This window comes from Schistocerca americana, chromosome 4 (assembly GCF_021461395.2).
Source record: "Schistocerca americana isolate TAMUIC-IGC-003095 chromosome 4, iqSchAmer2.1, whole genome shotgun sequence".
In the NCBI taxonomy this organism is placed as follows: domain Eukaryota; kingdom Metazoa; phylum Arthropoda; class Insecta; order Orthoptera; family Acrididae; genus Schistocerca; species Schistocerca americana.
Genome location: NC_060122.1, coordinates 177,301,187 through 177,314,041, shown reverse-complemented (window position 1 = coordinate 177,314,041; position 12,855 = coordinate 177,301,187).

Genomic DNA, 12,855 nt, shown 5'->3' with positions numbered 1-12,855 from the left:
GTCCAGCCGTTCAAGTCCTCTGATGCAGTTAGCTCCAGCATTAATTAACCAATTAATTCCCATATGCTGTAGCACATTCACCCTACCAATTTTGCCGTCATTAAAAACAATAACAACATCACTGCGCCCCCCTCCCCCCTACTTTAATGTCCTCATTCAAACAAAAAACATTTTCTGGTAGGCGAGTACATTTAAGATTACTGAACGACTCACTGGGATTTGGGATTTTGAGTCTGACCATGCAGAGATTTCTTCAGTAATCCGGGATCTGCCACGTCTCTGTAAATAGGTTTCATACATGACTACTGCTGGGATGGAATGTTTATGGCTTTATGAACTGTTTGAGTACTTGGCATTCCAGTAATTGCACCATGAATCAGGTCCAGGAGGACAAAGGTTGTGTACTGGTTTTTCATAGTTTGGCAGTCTGTGGAAGAAGAAAGCCCATACTGCCTGCTTCATTTCCAACAAATCCTCAGTATTATTTCTAATGGCCATCCAATAATACTGCAGTGGTTCATCAATCATTTTGTCTGTCAGCCTGTCTCTTATGGTTGTACCATCAGAAACTTTCTTGTATCTCAAACTTTGTTTCAACTTCCTCCACCTCGTGCCCATCCTCCTCTGGATATGACGAACACATTCCAGTTTTGTGATAATCTTCTCGCCATAAGGCTGAGCGGCTACTACACAGTTATATACTTTTGAGACTTTGAGAACTTAATGTAATACGCTCCCCTTTCGTTCACAGATCGACTAAAAAGTTCAATAGTTACAGAGGCTTCCATTCCACCACTTGTTCCTTCATAATTTCTGTCTCAGATATGCCCTTCTACATTCTCTGATTTACACTGATAACAATGTTTGGTTAAAATCTGGAAATCTATTTCCTTTTCAGTATCCACACTGATCACCGTAACAACAGAATTCTTAGAATTGTAGCTGTGCTTCTGCCAAGTGCTATCAAAAGCTACTGGTATGTCGGTCGTACCATCATTTATTTCAATAGCTTCGTTCGCAGCACCCTTCGTTGAATTACATGCAACAGATTCCACAGCAGTTCCAATAAATCCTGCATACTCGTCGATTTTACAAGGTGGGTTTCGCATATTCGTCACGGCACAGATCGTTTCTGCTGCAGTGTGTCCTTTGCCAGTAGCTCACAATCCATTAAAGCAACTAACATTTACTTCAAAATAATCATCTTTACACTCATCAGAATCCCAAAATGAATGAGTATATTTACAACAGGCACAATTAATTAATAGTTTTCCTGTATTGTCCATTTGATACCTCACTGTCTTCACGAAAACTAACTGGCCCTCCACATATTTTACAACATACACGTTCACCTAACACCCTTGTTAGGATGTGTAAATCTATCAGAATATAATGTAACCTACCATTTACATCACATTCGTTTTGAGAAAACTGTGCATAACAATGTTTTGTATTAATCTTCGAAGCACTAATTGGTGTTTCTCTAGCTACTGACGAGTTTGCCTGTATTTCATTGTCTGTTACATCACACGCAATATATTGAACACAGTGATTCTCTTTATTCTAAAATCTACTACCATGAAACTCACGTTTCTTAAGAACACTTCGTTTCGGCGTCATACTTTACATTTTGAGAGATTTACTTAATCTTGCCTGCATTTCATTGTCTGTAACTTCACACGCCACATACTGAACACAGTGTTTCCCTTTATTCGAAAATCTACTACCATGAAACCGACGTTTCTTAAAAGCACTTCGTTTCGGCGTCATACTTTACTTTTTGAGAGATTTACCAATCTATTCGTCACTTTTCTTCGAAAAAACATTATCACTTCGACGTACAACGTGTGTTTGTACTATGAAACGGTACGATACTGTTTTTGACTGTGCTACCAATAGAAATACGCAATTTAACCTTTATAGTACAGCAATCCACAGCCTTCTGTATTAGATCTTGCAGTAATGCACGTAAAAATTTTAACATTATCCACCAGTGTAAATCATATTTAAAAACATAAAATAAAATACTTCCCATGTGACTTTATCAATTTTATTCGGGAAACTGCAAACTTTATTATGAGGCAAAAATTCGAAAATGTTAAAAAAAATTTCGTTCTAACTCCCCTTAAAGAGTACACTTTCCCTGTCGTTTTTCCAGACATAATTCTTCAGTATCGACTTGTAACTTGGTAAAGTCAACTAACTGACCTATGTTACAGAAACGATATGCATGATACTGTGCTCTCGCAAAGACTACTCCCTTCTTTCCGTGTTAAGGGAACTGTCTGCCAAACGTTTGTCCAATTAAGATCAAAACTGATAGAAAATAACAAAAAAGCTTTTCATATACTTGCTCTAAGAAGTCTTTTTCTTTTCATTTAAGAGATGTGGAGCACTGCCTATAGAAAGCGTGTTTGAGAATTGTTTTGTTTTATGGAAGAGTACAGCTAAAAAGCTATATCTCTTGTTGCAGCTGTGGTTGTACGTTTCATACGTAATGACACGTGCGAGATACTGATGAGTGTTCACAATTAGAAACCGTGGAAGCGGGTATAACGTATAATAACGACATGTCGCAAACATTATAATAGGGAGTACGACACACTGAAATGTTTAGAGTGAGAATGTTTTTATCGTAACGGACTCAGACACAGAAGATTAATGAAACTTCTCGTTTAGAACGGTGATGGATTGCATCGTGGTAGCGGAGCTCCAGAAGATCATCTAATTAATCTACACTCCTGGAAATTGAAATAAGAACACCGTGAATTCATTGTCCCAGGAAGGGGAAACTTTATTGACACATTCCTGGGGTCAGATACATCACATGATCACACTGACAGAACCACTGGCACATAGACACAGGCAACAGAGCCTGCACAATGTCGGCACTAGTACAGTGTATATCCACCTTTCGCTGCAATGCAGGCTGCTATTCTCCCATGGAGACGATCGTAGAGATGCTGGATGTAGTCCTGTGGAACGACTTGCCATGCCATTTCCACCTGGCGCCTCAGTTGGACCAGCGTTCGTGCTGGACGTGCAGACCGCGTGAGACGACGCTTCATCCAGTCCCAAACATGCTCAATGGGGGACAGATCCGGAGATCTTGCTGGCCAGGGTAGTTGACTTACACCTTCTAGAGCACGTTGGGTGGCACGGGATACATGCGGATGTGCATTGTCCTGTTGGAACAGCAAGTTCCCTTGCCGGTCTAGGAATGGTAGAACGATGGGTTCGATGACGGTTTGGATGTACCGTGCACTATTCAGTGTCCCCTCGACGATCACCAGTAGTGTACGGCCAGTGTAGGAGATCGCTCCCCACACCATGATGACGGGTGTTGGCCCTGTGTGCCTCGGTCGTATGCAGTCCTGATTGTGGCGCTCACCTGCACGGCGCCAAACACGCATACGACCATCATTGGCACCAAGGCAGAAGCGACACTCATCGCCGAAGACGACACGTCTCCATTCGTCCCTCCATTCACGCCTGTCGCGACACCACTGGAGGCGGGCTGCACGATGTTGGGGCGTGAGCGGAAGACGGCCTAACGGTGTGCGGGACCGTAGCCCAGCTTCATTGGCCGTCGAATGGCGCTAGCTGCGCAGCATTTGTGCACCGCCGCCGTCAGTGTCAGCCAGTTTGCCGTGGCATACGGAGCTCCATCGCAGTCTTCAACACTGGTAGCATGCCGCGACAGCGTGGACGTGAACCGTATGTGCAGTTGACGGACTTTGAGCGAGGGCGTATAGTGGGCATGCGGGAGGCCGGGTGGACGTACCGCCGAATTGCTCAACACGTGGGGCGTGAGGTCTCCACAGTACATCGATGTTGTCGCCAGTGGTCGGCGGAAGGTGCACGTACCCGTCGACCTGGGACCGGACCACAGCGACGTACGGATGCACGCCAAGACCGTAGGATCCTACGCAGTGCCGTAGGAGATCGCACCGCCACTTCCCAGCAAATTAGGGACACTGTTGCTCCTGGGGTATCGGCGAGGACCTTTCGCAACTGTCTACATGAAGCTGGGCTACGGTCCCGCACACCGTTAGGCCGTCTTCCGCTCACGCCCCAACATTGTGCAGCCCGCCTCCAGTGGTGTCGCGACAGGCGTGAATGGAGGGACGAATGGAGACGTGTCGTCTTCAGCGATGAGAGTCGCTTCTGCCTTGGTGCCAAAGATGGTCGTACGCGTGTTTGGCGCCGTGCAGGTGAGCGCCACATCAGGACTGCATACGACCGAGGCACACAGGGCCAACACCCAGCATCATGGTGTGGGGAGCGATCTCCTACACTGGCCGTACACCACTGGTGATCGTCGAGGGGACACTGAATAGTGCACGGTACAACCAAACCGTCATCGAACCCATCGTTCTACCATTCCTAGGCCGGCAAGGGAACTTGCTGTTCCAACAGGACAATGCACGTCCGCATGTATCCCGTGCCACCCAACGTGCTCTAGAAGGTGTAAGTCAACTACCCTGGCCAGCAAGATCTCCGGATCTGTCCCCCATTGAGCATGTTTGGGACTGGATGAAGCGTCGTCTCACGCGGTCTGCACGTCCAGAACGAACGCTGGTCCAACTGAGGCGCCAGGTGGAAATGGCATGGCAAGTCGTTCCACAGGACTACATCCAGCATCTCTACGATCGTCTCCATGGGAGAATAGCAGCCTGCATTGCAGCGAAAGGTGGATATACACTGTACTAGTGCCGACATTGTGCAGGCTCTGTTGCCTGTGTCTATGTGCCTGTGGTTCTGTCAGTGTGATCATGTGATGTATCTGACCCCAGGAATGTGTCAATAAAGTTTCCCCTTCCTGGGACAATGAATTCACGGTGTTCTTATTTCAATTTCCAGGAGTGTATTTATGAGGAATAGCTCATTATGCAATACCGTTGCAGAGGAATAGACATCTCTACGGAGGGCAATCACTGAAGTTGTAAAGGAAAACTTTGGCACAAAGAAGGTAACTGCAAAGAAACCATGGGTAACAGAAGAAATACTTCAGCTGATCGATGAAAGAAGGAGGTACAAAAATGCTTAGGGAAATTCAGGAATACCGAAATACAAGTCGCTGCGGAATAAAATAAACGGGAAGCGTAGACACGATAAGACGAAAACGCTACATGAAAAATTTAAATAAACCAAAAATGAAGTAATTGTCGGAAGGACGGACTCAGCATTCAGGAAAGTCAAAATAACGTTTTATGAATTTAATAGCAAGAGTAGCAACATTAAGAGTGTAATGGGAATCCGACTGCTAAAAGCAGAGGAGAGAGCGGATGTGTGGAAAGAGTACAATGAAGGCCTCTAAGAGTAGAAAGATTTGTCTCATGTGACAGAAGAAGAAACAAGAGTCGATTTAGAAGAGAGAGGGGATGCAGTTTTAAAATCAGAATTTAAGAGAGGTTTGGAGGACTTAATATCAAATGAGGCAGAAGGAATAGACAACATTCCATCAGAATTTCTAGAACTTTGGGGGTAATTTGAAATACAAAGACTATTCAAACTGTTTTGTAGAAAGATCTGTCCGGCGACATATCATCTGACTTTCGGAAAAATATCATCCACACAGTTCCGAAAACTGCAAGTGCTGACAAGTGCGAGAATTATTGCGCCATCGCCGTAACAGGTCATGCATCCAATATGCTGACAAAAATAATTCCACGTATAAACAAGAATCGAAAAGAAAATTGAGGACGTGTTAGATGACGATCAGTTTGACTTTAAGGAAGGTAAGGGCAAAATAGAGGCAATTCTGACCTTGCGGTTGACAACGGATACAAGACGAAAGAAAAATCTAGAAGCGTTCCTGGGATTTGTCATCCAGTAAAAATCGTTCGACAATGTAAATTGGTGCCAGATGTTCGAAATTCTGGGAAAAATAGGGTTTAGCTATAGGGACAGGCGGGTAATATGCAATATGTATAAGAGCCAAGAGGAAATGATAAGAGTGGACGACCAAGAATGAAGTGCTCGCATTAAAAATTGTGTAAGAGTAGAATGTATTCTTTCGCCCTCCTGTTCAATCTGTACATCGAAGAAGCAATAACGGAAATAAAAGAAAGGTTCAGGAATGGAATTAAATTGAAGGTGAGAGGATATCAATGAGAGGATTCGCTGATGACATTGCTGAGTGAAAGTGAAGAAGAATTATATGATCTGCTGAACGGAATGGACACTGTAATGAGTGCAGGATATGGATTCAGACGAAGTCGAAGAAAGACGAAAGTAATGAGAAGTAGCGTACAAAAGAAAAACGAGAAGCGTAACATCAGGATGGATGGACATCAAGTAGATGAAATTATGGAATTCTGCTGCTTCCGCAGCAAAACACAGTAACGGGCGGAGCTAGGAAGACACCAAAAACAGACTAATACTGGCAAAAAGGGCATTCCTGTTCAAGAGGAATCTACTGGTATCAAACGGCCTTTATTTGACGAAAAAATTTCTGAAAATTTATGTTTTTTTGACACAGCATTGTATGGCAGTGAACCATGGACCGTGGGAAAAACCGAACCAGTAGAAGCATTTGATATGTGGTGCTACTGCCGAATGTTGAAAATCAGGTGGACTGATAAAGTAAGGAATCGGGGAGGAAAGGAAAATGTGAAAAACACTGATAAAGACAAGGAACAGGATGATAGGATATCTTATATCACGGAATAACTTCCATGGTACTAGGCGGAGCTGTAGAGGTCAAAAACTGTGGAGGAAGACAGAGGTAGGAATACATCGAGAAGATAATTGAGGACGTAGGTACCAAGTGCTACTCTGAGATGTAAAGATTGGTACAGGAGAGGAATTCGTGGTGGCAGCATCAAATCATTCAGGACACTGAGGCCTCAATGAGAAAAATTTCAAGAACGGAGGACACAGAGACAGGCAGAAAACCTGCTGCATATGCCGACTGCCTACTCTGCCCAACTCAACGCTCATCCAAAGTTCCATTGAATAATTTTGCATTAGAAGATAACTGAGTAACGTAAACAGTTGAGAGCAGCTGATAGCTGAATTGATGCTTCATCAGCATCTGAAACTACAGCAAAGTTACCTGAGATTTCCGTACATCCTCCCATTTAATTGTAGTTTTCACCTAACTTTTGTGGTACATGGCGAAGATAATTACTGTTGCAACGCTTGTGGAAACACTTTGTTTTATTTATAAGCGAAAGAAAATGAAATAACCTTAGTTTCCTGACAATCATGTATCTGTATATGTTGGATTTATGTTTGGGACACTGATAAAGAGAAAGGGGAACGGTGCCGTATAATGCATCGCAAGAAGCTTACGGTATGGTAGTGGTACAATTTCAGAAACTTCCTGGTTTAGTGAGCTTTAAAAACCTTTCTAGCATTATTAGAGTATTTTAGCATTATTGGTAGGGAAACATACGTTTCTAGCATTTGTAAACTTAGAGAAAGCTTTTGAGAATGTTGACTGGAATACTCCCTTTCAAATTCTGAAGGTGGCAGGGGTAAAATACAGGGAGCGAAAGGCTATTTACAATTTGTACAGAAACTAGATTATAGTTAGAAGAGTCGAGGGGCATGAAAGGGAAGCAGTGGTTGGGAAGAGAGTGAGACAGGGATGGAGCCTATCTCCGATGTCATTCTTTCTGTATATTCAGCAAGCAGTAAAGGAAACAAAAAAAATTGACGTAGGAATTAAAATCCATGGAGAAGAAATAAAAACTTTGACGTTTGCCGACGACATTGTAATTCTATCAGAGACATCAAAGTACCTGGAAAAGCAGTAGAACGGAATGGACAGTGTTTTGAAGGGAGGATATAAGATGAATATAAAAAAAAAAAAGCGAAACAAGTATAATGGAATGTAGTCGAATTAAATCAGGTGATGTTGAGGGAATTACATTAGGAAATGAGAAACTTAAAGTAGTAGATGAGTTTGGCTATTTTGGGGTAAAATAACTGATGATGGTAGAAGTAGAGAGGATATAAAATGTAGAGTGGCAATGGCAAGGAAAGCATTTCTGAAGAAGAGAAATTTGTTAACATAGAGTATAGATTTAAGTGTCAGAAAGTTCGGAGTGTATCCTTGTATGGAAGTTAAACATGGACAATAATTAGTTGAAGAGAACAGAAGCTTTCGAAATGTGGTGCTACAGAAGAATGCTGAAGATTAGATGGGTAGATCGGGTAAATAATAAGGAGGTACAGAACAGAACGGGGGAGAAGAGCAATTCTTGGCACTTGACTAGCAGGTGGGATCGGTTGGTAGGACACGTTCTGAGGCATCAAGAGATCATCAATTTCGTATTGGAGGGAGGTACGGAGCATAAAAATCGTAGAGGGGGGACGAAGGCATGAATACACTAAACAAATTCAGAAGGACTTAGGTTGCAGTAGTTACTCGGAGTGGAAGAAACTTGCACAGCATAGAGTAGCCTGGAGAGCTGCATCAAACCAGTCTGTGGACTGAAGACCCAAACAACAATAACAACAGTGCAATATAATGTTAATAAATGAAATGTTGAATTTTATAATGTGACATTTATCGTAAGATAGTAATTAAGTAAAAATAAATGAAAATAATTACTTAATTACTATTAGAGTAGGAGAAAATAAAGGTGTTATGGAAAGTGGAGCGCACATCAATTACATTTATCTGAAACAGCATATCGAAATGTGGTCATGGATTACTTGAATGTGCATGCATAAAAGTATAACTCAGGCAATAACTATGGAACATTCTGAAAATAGAAAAGAAAAATGAAACTAGGATATAATAGCTTTTGGCCACAGTAAAGTGCTTTCCAAGGATGTTGAAAACGAAGTACAACAGCATATTCTTATACTTCAACAGACGCTCTTCGACGGACGTGAGGAAACTTGTGTTTGACATTCCAGGAGGGAGAGTATTGTCCCTCAATTTCAATACAGAAGAGGCCATAGCAGGCAAAAAAATTGTCAGAAGGTTTCCAAGTAAAAAATGTCACTGCATCCGTGGTAAATGTTGAAAGATTTAAACAACTCTTAGCTAAGGCGCATCGGAGCTGCACATTAGTCCACTCAAAAATGAAGCTAACGGTAGAGAAGAAACTCCACCTGTCGAATGGAAACGTAAAACAGAGCGTATACATCGCGAATTGTATGACAAAGATCGAACGGAAGAAATGATCCGCTGCATGAGATGCAAATTGTGGATTCAAGTAATCGTGTCCAGATATGGGAAAAGGAGGGAAAAATTTATGTTGCAATACCTGAATATGTAAGAACCAAAAGTAAGGAACGTTTCCGATGTAAGAACCGAAAGTATGGAACGTTTCCTTAAACTTAGACTAGTACATTTCTTTAAGGTCAGTGACACAGTTTAGAAGGGAGGTAAAGTTTATGCACCAACTGGTACAAATTAGGAAATCAGATCCCTATCTGTTATCACTGGCAGATGATTAGCAAATTAAGTTCAAAAATGGTTCAAATGGTTCTAAGGTCTATGGGACATAACATCGGAGGTCATCAGTCCCCTAGACTTAGAAATACTTAAACTTAACTAACCTAAGGACACCACACACATCCATGCTCGAAGCAGGATTCGAACCTGCGACTACAGCAGCAGCACGATTCCGGACTGAAGCGCCTAGAACCGCTGGGACACAGCGGCCGGCTAGCAAATTAAGTGCAGTATGTTTATTTTTCTCGGAGTTTCCTGTCTTTAAATCAGATGCCAAGAACAACATTCTGCATTTGAGGATAACATTGTGTGAACAATTTCGTAACTTGTTGTTTGGGGTAAAATAATTAAAATCTCTAAATGTTACAGTTGAGGCAACATTCCCCTGCATATTATAAGTACGTAGACGAAGTTATAATAGACATATGAATGTATTGCAAAGCCGTAATATGAAATCAGGAAGGCGGAAACGACGGTGGTAAACCAAGTATGTAGTCTGTAAAACCTCAGAAGGTAGCGAGATGATAAGATATAAACTGAATACGAAATTACTTCATTGATCTTGGCACTGAATGTAACCAGTGGACCCGATAGTTAAATGATATTAACATAACAAACATTTATTATCAGGTCCTTGGCTTACCTCCATGGCCAGTTTTACCTGATGTCGGCATATGCCGAAACGCGCCACTTTGCATCAATGTAATTATTATTTAGTTAATGACTTATTTCCTTGCGACCTACCCAGCTTCCTACACGGTATATAAACGGAAAGTATTACAGTGCCAAAATGACAGTCCGTGTTCTGACTTTGCTATTTTGGATATAATGTTACAAATGGTCAAACCGTTCAGTGATAGCTACTATGTCATTAGTTGTTTTGTTGTTTTTTTACTCCTAAAATATACTACCACAATTTGGTAGCATATGTAGCAGCCAATCTGCAAACTGATGTGGATATTGTAGAGAATTGGCAGACCTATTGTAAGGCGAAAATGATTTCATGATTAGGCGAATAGTACGGTATGTTTGACGTGGAAAGTGGTGAGCGGCGCTTAGCGGGGCAGTATCTGGCCACGTTGCGTGGCGCCCGCCGGCGCTCGGCGCGGCGACTGGCGCGTCACGGCGCGGCGCGCCCCTCCGCCTCCGCCGCCGCCGCCGCCCCCGCCGCCCCCACCCGGCGGCGCGCCCCCACCACGGTCCCGTCTGCGCGGCGCTCTGCCCCTGCGCCGCCGCCTAGCCGCCGGCTGCCGCCGCGGCGCCCCCTACTTGTACTGTAGCGTATATATTTTCATTGATTGCGCTGGCGTCGTGAGGTGTGACACGGTCGGCGCTCCACTGGCACGGCAGCGCGAGGCGAGCAGCGGCGCCGCAACCGCCAGTACTAGCGGCAGCAGCAGCAGCAGCAGTAGCAGTCGCGGAGCCCGGTGCTCTCGCAGTAGGACGTTCGGGCAGGCACGCGCACGCTCACGTACGTAGCCGGCTGACGGCGGAGCGACGGACTGTGCTCGCGGTGCGGTCGTCGCCGGGACCGGCACCACGTGGTCGTGCGCGCGTTGCGGTGATGCGGCTGCGCTAGGCAGCTGTAGCGGCAGCACCAAGAGCCCTGTGCTGCTGGGATACGTGTACCCGTGCGCGGCTGCGGTGTGGAGGCCGCGCCGCTGCGACTGCAGGCTGGCGCGCGCCGCGCCCTATCCCGCGCCCTCGCAGCCTTTCTACCATCTGCGGGCCGCCTCCGCCGCCGCCGCCGCCCCCGCAGCAGCAGCAGCAGCCGCCGCCGCCCCCGCAGCTGCCGCCGTCGCGACCACAGTAGCCACAGCAGCAGCGGCCGGACAGCCGCAGCCGGTGCCCACGTGCGCCCGCTGCAGGGCCCACGACCCGCAGGCCGCGGCCCCCGCCGCCCCCGCCGCCCCCGCAATCCCGGCTGCCGCCCCGGAGGACATTGTGGCCACCGCGACGCCGACGCCCATGTTGTTCGTGCCGTTCTCGGTGCCTAGCTTCGCGCCGCCGCCGCCCCTAGCGGGCACGGTGGCTGCCGCCACGGCCGCCACCGCCGCCTCCAACAGCCCGTCTGCTGCCGCCGCCGGAGGAGCCGCCGCCGCCGCCGCCGCTGCCGCCGCCGCAGCCGCCGCCGCTGCCGCGTCCGCCCCCGGCAAGGTAACCACGTGGCCGCCATGTGCTCGGCCGGTGCGCGCGCCACTCGGGCACTTGTTTACCGATGCCACGTCTGAGGCGCTGCCGCATGTTGCCCTCCAGCGACAGACGAATGTAGCCAGAGCAGGTCTTCTGCCCCTCCCACTGTCCCAATGTTTTCCAACTACACTTCAGGAATGTGTTAACGCGCCACATGGGTGACCTATTTCCCACCGCAAACTTTGAATAAAAGAAAAATAACGTGACCTCTACGTCGGTCGTTTGTTTACATAACAGCCGCCACGTTTGTTGTTCCATGTGATCGTTTGTGTATCCATCAAAAGCGGACAAACTCAAATGTGTCACACTTCTACCGTTACTGTCTGTTCTAAATCAGTAAAAACGTGACGTGAGTCGTAAATACATATCGATAACGTACTTAAATCAGTTTCGAACAGATGGAAAGGATATGTCACAGTAGACGCTTGTTTAAGCTGCTGCTCATTACTCGGGTATGCTACTGTATCAGGATGAGATTAGATGTTTGCCAGTTAGGCAACGACTCTTTTATGGCAATTTTCCGCGTAGTTAAAAGAACCCAGGCAAAGAACGCAGTCGTGGACTGCAACATTCCTCACTTGCCGTTTGCGACATTATGGGCGTGTTACTCTGACATTCAGAAGCCGTGCATTTGAAACCTCGAAAAAATAGTTTTCCGTCAGACATGAGATATGTGGACAGTTTAAACGCAATGGAAAACTATTATCTTTTCACCAGTTTGCTTCTTTCGAAAATGCCTTAAGATCCAACTATGGAAATCATATGTTTACGGACAAAGTTACCTCAAGGTGTCTTCTGGAAAGATGAGGCCCATATAACTGTACTGAGAACACTTCGCGCAGAGAAATGCAGTGACTTGCGAAGTACTGATGTTGTTATTTACATAAGAACTTAACGCTACAATTTGTAGAAACTCATTCGTGGTCCATCTTGACAAACAGAGGCAGTGCGAGTTGTATATTCATGTATGATGACGGTTTGCTGTAACTGTTGCTACTGCACAATAATGGGTTCTGTATGCGAATGCGGACTTCCTGAGATGGAACATTTAATCTCCGGAGGCTTATATTCTATTCTGAATTTGGCTATATACAGGCTACACTAATCCTATATTATGTACAGCTGCCAGACTTTTTCATCCATATACAAAACTGTCTTTCATGGAGCTAGTCAAACAGTATATCTTTCATGTGAACTACAAACATTTTATTATGACTAGGCGTAATACAAACAGCCATTTC